This window comes from Salvelinus sp. IW2-2015, linkage group LG8 (assembly GCF_002910315.2).
Source record: "Salvelinus sp. IW2-2015 linkage group LG8, ASM291031v2, whole genome shotgun sequence".
Classification (NCBI taxonomy): Eukaryota; Metazoa; Chordata; class Actinopteri; order Salmoniformes; family Salmonidae; genus Salvelinus; species Salvelinus sp. IW2-2015.
Genome location: NC_036848.1, coordinates 19,801,833 through 19,810,225, shown reverse-complemented (window position 1 = coordinate 19,810,225; position 8,393 = coordinate 19,801,833).

Sequence of the window (8,393 nt, the reverse complement as noted above, 5' to 3'; positions counted from 1 at the left end):
TTAGGCATACTCATTAATGGCAGCATAGTGAAATAGAGGGAAATAGAACGTAGTGAAAGAACATACCTAAAATGGACTGTTCAGGCAGAGAACCTGTGTATAAGCTTGGAGGAGGAGAGTGGAGGATATTGTCAACGTCAATGAACAAATGTATAGCTATGTCAATTTTATGAATAACTCCAGTAAATCTTTGCTTGTATTTTAGTGCATTGGTTAGCCATCCTGGCATTTGTCAGCATATAGTTTGTGTGACTTTGATGCTATATTTATTTTTATACAGGCAAATACCATTTGATTCCTAGACGTCAAATTTTCTGATATACACTACCGGTCCCAAAAATTTGAACACCTACTCATTCAAGGGTTTTTCTAGATTTTCTACATAGTAGAATAACAGTGAAGAAATCACAACTATGGAATAACACATATGGAATCATTATAATTATATTTTATATTTGAGATTCTTCAGATCACTACCCGTTGCCTTGATGATAGCTTTGCACACTCTTGGCATTCTCTCAAACAGCTTCACCTGGAATAGTTTTCCAACAGTCTTGAAGGAGTTCCCACACATACGGAGCAATCGTTGGCTGCTTCTCCTTCACTCTGCGGTCCGACTCATCCCAAACAATCTCAATTTAGTTGAAGTCGGGGGATTGTGGAGGCCAGGTCATCTGATGCAGCACTCCATCACTCTCTTTCTTGGACAAATAGCCCTTACACAACCTGGAGGTGTGTTGGGTCATTTTCCTGTTGGAAAAAAAATGATAGTCCCACTAAGCCCAAACCAGATGGGATGGCATATCACTGCAGAAGGTTGTGGTAGCCATGCTGGTTAAGTGTGCCTTGAATTCTAAACAAATCACAGACAGTGTCACCAGCAAAGCACCCCCACACCATAACACCTCCTCCTCCATGCTTTGGGAAATACACATGCGGAGATCATCCGTTCCCCCACACCGCATCTCACAAAGACACGGCGGTTGGAACCAAAAATCTCCAATTTGGACTCCAGACCAAAGGACACATTTCGACCAGTCTAATGTCAATTACTCATGTTTCTTGACCCAAGCAAGTCTCTTCTTCTTATTGGTGTCCTTTAGTAACGGTTTCGTTGCAGCAATTCAACCACGAAGGCCTGATTCACGCAGTCTCCTCTGAACAATTGACATTGAGATGTGTCTGTTACTTGGACTCTGTGAAGCATTTATTTGGGCTGTAATTTCTGAGGCTGGTAACTCTAACGAACGTATCCTCTGCAGCAGAGGTAACTCTGGGTCTTCCTTTCCTGTGGATGTCCTCATGAGAGCCAGTTTCATCATAGCGCTTAATGTTTTTTGCAACTGCACAGTTCATGAAATGTTCCGTATTGACTGACCTTCATGTCTTAAAGTAATGATGGACTGTCATTACTCTTTGCTTATTTGAGCTGTTCTTTCCATAATATGGACTTGGTCTTTTACCAAATAGGGCTATCTTCTGTATACCCCTCTACCTTGTCACAACACAACTGATTGGCTCAAACGCCTTAAGAAGGAAATAAATTCCACAAATTAACTTTTAAGAAGGCACACCTGTTAATTAACATGCATTCCAGGTGACTACCTCATGAAACTGGTTGAGAGAATGCCAAGAGTTTGCAAAGCTGTCATCAAGGCAAAAGGTGGCTATTTGAAATATACATTTAATATACATTTATTTTGATTTGGTTACTTTTTTGGTTACTACATGATTCCATATGTACTATTTCATAGTTTTGATGTCTTCACTATTATTCCACAATGTAGAAAATAGTAAAAAATAAAGAAAAACCCTTGAATGAGTAGGTGTTCTAAAACTTTTGACCGACAGTGTAGACTAACTTTTCTTATTGATCATGTAACAGATAAGATTGATGCTGGTTTTTAACTGCATTGTTTTGTCTGGGAAAAGGGAAGRTTCCATTGGAGATGCTGGGGGTGTCTGAATAAAAGAAAAAGAGAGAGAGACATGGGATGCATAGTGTACCGCTAATGTGCATCCCAAATGGCACCCTATTCCCTACATAGTGCCCCTATGGGCCCTGTTCAAACAGAGTGGACTACATATGGAATAGGGTGCAATTTGGGATGCAGTCATACTGATACACTATCTGTGAGTACTAGTGCAGACCACATAAAGACTACTAATAGTAGAGAAGGAAAGTGGAGGCTTGTTATGGTACTGCCTTCTGCTTTTTCTTTGTTTTCATATGACCTTTTCTATACCGTACCTGCTCAAGTTTTTGACATCTTCTTCAGTGATCTTCTTCAGGAACTTCATAACAACTGGTGTCCTATTCTATTTAGTTTTGCTGTATTCTGCTGTTCAGCACACACATGCTCCATTTGACTGGATTGACCTGTTAAAACGTACATTTGTTTCAATGCTTGTATATCTTTGCTCGTAATAAAATCCTTATATTCACCAAAAATCTGTCTGGTGTAAAACACCAAGTGGGATATGGGTTTGTCTCAGTGCAAAAAAAGTGGAAATTGATTACAAAGACAATATTCAATAATCAATGGCGACAACAATGCCACCTGGCCTTAATTATCTAAAAAGGGAAAGCATGTACCACCATTATCTCAAGATCACGGCAAAAAAGCACTCCAACTATGATTAAGTGTAAGACAACTGTGAGAGAACAATAGGTCAAAAGCCTTGGGGCTAGATTACTCTTATTGTATGGATCCTCCCAATACAGCCTACTGCCTCAACCCATCAGAAGAGCTAACAATGAGGAGAGTCAATCAACGGCAGTGAATTATTTGAGTATTCATTATGAAACGTCTAAATATTCGAAGGAGGCTATTATTTCATTGAATCCTTCATGGATTGCATAAGCCTCTCTTCCTCTGGATGGAATTCAATAATGTCTGTCTGTCTGTCTGTCTGTCTGTCGCGTTGTCTGCGCTCTTGTTCTGTCCATGCCTGGTCTGTGTCTTGTCTGTCTGCTGTCCTGTCTTGATGCTTCTGTCGTCGTGCATGCTGGCTGTGCTGGCTGAGCTGCCTTGTCTGGCTGGCTGTCTGGCTGTGCTCTGTTGGTGTCTGTGTGTCTGGCTCTGTCTGTCTGTTCTGTCTCGTATGTCTGTTGTCTGATGTCTTGTCTGCGTCTGTCGCGATGCATTCCCGGTCAGGGACCAAATGGTTTTATTTGTAACGCTCTGGCAACGTTGGTGCCCAATGCGCCCGCCGCTTTCTCAAGCCTCACTGACGACAGTTAATGGAGGGCCACTGTCGCTTCTTTGTTTCAAGCTGATAGGAGGAAAACAAAGCACTTTCCTTCAAAAACCATCATTGGCCACATCGATATTGATTTCCTGGCAAGGGAACACTTATCTATATATTGCCCTCAGTTATATAGCCATTGCCCTCTACTCTAAACAGTGGTAGATAGGCCCAGAAATAAAGATGCAATTGGACCTGTGTCCATTTTTTTTGTATTACTCCTCAATGGGGGCAATAGAGTCAATCGTAAGTAAAAAGCTTTTTCTTTCAAAATATTAACATTTGTCACGTACTCAGCCTCTAAACTTTTAGGAATTGTATTTGTTTGACCATGTGGTGACAGTTTTTATTTGGATAATGTGATGTTGAGTTCACAGTTCAATAGCGATACACATTCTGTCAAATGAATATATGACCCGTGTTGAGCTAGTACTACTACTACAGAAACAACTGCATTCACTGTGTATGATACAGTATGCACAGTAGGACTGCGTTTTCAATAGCTAACTGTATTGCGTTGCCATTCACACTAAAACCACACTCATTTACAAGACGCCTCAAAGCCAGAGTGAGTGGAGGCAAATGAAGATGTCTTACACTTCCATCTGTGCACCTCAAGATGTACAGGACGTATAAACTGCCCAACCCCTCCTCTTTCCTCTGATGGACGGCAAAAACTGGAGCATTTGGGTTTTGAGCTGTGTGTGTGTGTGCGTGYGTGCGTGTGTGCCACAGTCAGGTCCCATTTTCACTTCAGCTGTTGGGAATTAAAAAGGAGGGATCAAGGGATGAGGGAGGTAATCCACCTGAAAGGGATAGAGCGAGAGAATGAGAGAGGGAGAGCAGGAAAAGAGAGAGAGAGAGCTAAAGAGAGAGAGGAAGTAAAGAGAGCGAGGGCAGAAAAAGGAACGAAAGGGGGAGAGAGGGAAAAAGCGAGAGAAAGACAGGCAATGACAGACAGACAGACCGACAGACAGGGATGGAAAGAGACAACACCAATGCACTCACCTTGCCTTCCCAGACATAAGATTATTGTATCTTATTATTTTCCCCTTAATTTCCCAGTCAGATGGTATATGGGAGCCGTTGGCCCAAGATGGCCGTTGTTTCTTCACTCTGCTAGGTCCACAGATGAGGGTGGCTAAACAGAGTATTAGCTTCCCACTCAAAGGCTTTACCCTTATCCTTCAGGTTACTAATTCGACCCCCTGGCATCTGACCTGGGCTCTTCAGGCCTGTTTTCCAAGGCTTTGGGGCAGATTTAGAAAGAATTGGGGATAATGTGTCTTTAGTGTATTTAGGCTTGAACACATGTGCCCAAAACCTGGTGGTCTATCAAACAGTGAGTGAGTCCCCTTATGTCTTGGTGCTCCCTTGATGGAGTTGTCGAGGTGACGGAGGAGGTCAGAGGGATTGACGGGAGAATGAGGTGTAGTGTGTTTACCCGTTTCGAGGGCTAAGCCGTGGAAAGCTGGCACGCTGGTCATCTAGATCGGCGTGCCTGCAACGGTGTGTCTTCGAGTGGCGAGTACGTAATGCAAAGAAGCACACGTATTCACCGAACATCAAGCAACTTGATCGATCCAAGAAAACTAAACTGACTCATTGTATGATAAAATATCCATATCTGTTTAAATGTTTACATTGGTGAAAATATGTACATAAACACAAATAAATTCAATCTAGATGCAGAATCAGAGTAGGAGATTGATCATTTGAATTTGATATCAATGGTGTAATAGAGATTAAAATGTCAGGTGAAGTATGCAGTTCTCAAGGCCAATGAAGCGGATTGTCACCTGAATCTGGGTTATAAGTGTACTCTGTCCTGAAGATGGCGATAGTGGACTGCATAAACCTTTACAATAGTACACAGTGTCTCACAGCCCTTGCTCTTAGTCAATTTCATACTCCTCCAGTGGTTCCCAACATTTTTTGGTTACTGTACCACCAACTGAGTTTTTCTCTACCCGGAGTACCCCTGTAGTACCCCTCAGGTTCTCTACTTCACAGCGCTGTATGGGTTTTGACTGACAGCAGTTATAAACGTGAGCACTGCTCGGGACAAGAAGATGCCCCCCATCCCTCCCGCTAATTGGTTACTTTAGCACGTTTCTTGTTGTCTGAGAGAGGGAAATGCTAGAAATCTGCGAGGAGTCGATGTGTTCTGAAAGGTGAGATGTTGAGGATTATAATAAATAGCGCAAATCATACAAGCAAACCACACACCTGTCCAAACATGCACATCATCATATTTGAAAACTCATGTAATTTACAGTTTCAAGGGCTATTTTTGATCCACAGTTACAAGGATGACATGCATTTAAACCCTGAGTTGTCCTGAACAGAATGAGCCTACAGTATATTTGTTGTATTGTGAAGAAAATTAGACAGGGAACACACACTTGAATGCACTCCTGATTCCATTCTGTGCGCACCAAAATTACAATCTGTTTTGTCTAAAGAACCTTTTGAAAGCCTAACACTTTAAAATCCTATTTTATAACTTAGTACATTTTCATATTATGCCCATCTGAACCAGATTGAGATTTATAATGGAACGTTTTTGGATTGCAAAAACAACAGTAATTGTGTGATGGTGGTGATGCAGGGCTGTGTTTCAAACAAAAACTACAAGTGTGCCTGCCTCAGCTCCTCAATGGCAAAGCTAGGAGACCTCAAAAAAAGCAGGTTATAGTTGAAGGCTCTGTCCTTGAGTCATAAATGTGCATTGGAATGACTTGAACTACGCAGTTTGGAGAGGTGTGGGCCCCTTAAAGACACCAGCTAGACCTCTCACTCAAACCCTTGTAATAGTTTTTTCTTTAATAATAATAATTATTATGTTACTGAATGTATCCAGAGAATTTTTCAGATTTCGTTATTGACAAATGCTGTCACAAGTACAGCAAATGTAAAATGCACATCAAATCAATAGTGTAATGTTTGGATTCCGTCTTGTGTCAGGTGAACTGTTATGTCCTCACCTTTAGCCTGATCATTTCCCAGTAATCTCCAAACTGTTCTCTTTCGATCACTACCATGGTCATGCATATTCTTGTTAGAAACATACAGGCCAATTTCCATGAGTGTAAGGGGTTAATACTGATTAACCAGATGTTGTTACCTCTTGAAGAAGAAACAGGAAGTCGATGCTTGGCTGTAAATGTGGCCAGTTTAAAAAATCTGCAGAAGAGTAATCTGTCTCCATCCAGTTTGTCCACACAGAAATTCACCCACATACCTTATAAAGAACTCCGCAGTGGCATCAATCAATACATGTCCTTAAGGGAGAAAAGAAAACCATCAGTACAGCCTCAATGTTTGGATTTCTGGACCCCTTACCGAGCTCACATGAGAAAATACTATATTGGATGATGGTAAAAATAGTATTTAGTGTAGTATACTGTAATATTTACAGTTAATTATAGTATATATACTGTAGTAAATAAAACTGTCGCATACACTGTAGTAATTAATGTATTGTTTTTGCAGTTTGTAATATACTGTAGTATTTCCTGTAGTGTTTTTACAGACTATAGTATTTACTGTAGTGTTTTTGGCAGACAACAGTAGTATTTACTATAGTGTTTTTGCTTTATTATCTTTGACATAGAAGTGGAGGCTTTCTTCTTGAGGAAACCTACTGGATAAGTACTAAAAGAGCATGTGTTCCATATAACTTAACTTAACGTAGGTAGGTAGGTAGGTAGGTAGGTAGGTAGGTAGGTAGGTAGGTAGGTAGGACTGGGGTCTGAACAAATAGATCAGAGATTCTGCTCTTTTCAATAACCTGTAGGGAACACAAAATGGTCTATCATTGGCATGTAAGTTTCTTACTTATGGGTGGCACAAATTGTCATATGGGCGAGGGGAATGTGCAGAGTATATGCTAATTAAATACTATAGTATGTACTTTAATTCAAAACGTGTAGTACTTTTGCGGACTGAAGTGTTTTTGTAGACATTACTACAATAATTTCAACAGTGTTGTTTTTGCATATAATACTGTTGTTTTTACTACAACATTCTATAGTAAGTACTACACATTATTGAAGGATACTACAGTGTGTAGTATAGTATTCTACAGTATACTACAGTTTACTATAGAATTCTATAGTAAGTACTGTAGTGTTCTATAGTAAACTGTGGGAGGCCACATGGAAGCTCTAAGTCTTCCCTGTTTCCCACAGTAAGTATCAGTACCGTGGTCCATTTCTACTGTATCTCAGATCAAATGGTGAAATAGTTGTAACTCAGTTCATACCTTGGTCAAGTGCCATTTCTTTCTGTCTCCCATGCAATTTTTTTGTTGTTGCCTAAATCTTCTCATTTAGATTTCCTAACTTAACTGGAATTGAAATACAATTAACCCCAATGTTGTAAATAGCCAGCCGTATGTAGTGCCAGTTGCATGGTAACATGTTAGACAAGTACTCACTATTTCACATAAATTCCATTGTATTTAATTCATAGTCTTAATATCTTGTATAATTGTACATAGTCCTCCTATGTTGGTACATACTGTATGCTACTGCCATGTTGAAGGAAATAGTTCATTTGTACCCTAAAGGGTAAGAGACCCGGTAGTAAATGTGCAAACCTATTGTAGGCTTCTCTTTACATATGGTGTATACCGTGAGCGACAGCTACAAGCCAGCATCTCCCCCTTTGAATATGCATTATATGCTCGGGATGGTCTTAAAACAGATTGTTTCATCTCAGAGAGATGTTTAAGCAGAGGTGCACGTTTGTGGATGCAAATTCATGGCGAATCTTCCTTTGATTATGCAAAGTGAGAGCCACCATAAGCACATGTTCCGGCGAAGGTGTCATACCAATGCAAATATGAAGGCCTGTTGCATTACACGGTAATTAAGAATTGGTGTTGTCAGGCCACTTGGTTATCTCCACTAGTTAATTAGCTTCGGAGCTTCATTGTGAATATTTAATGAGGGTAATGTGAAAGGGCTCATACTGGTTCTTGGTACACCATTGCTATCGCAGTCATGTGAACCGTCACCCTTGATATTGTCGAATAGGTGATGTTATTGGTGACGTGTATGCATGTCTTTGTATCTCCTTCCTGTTTTTAGGGGGGGGGGGGGTATTATGAAAGTTCAAGTTAATAAGTAAAGATACTT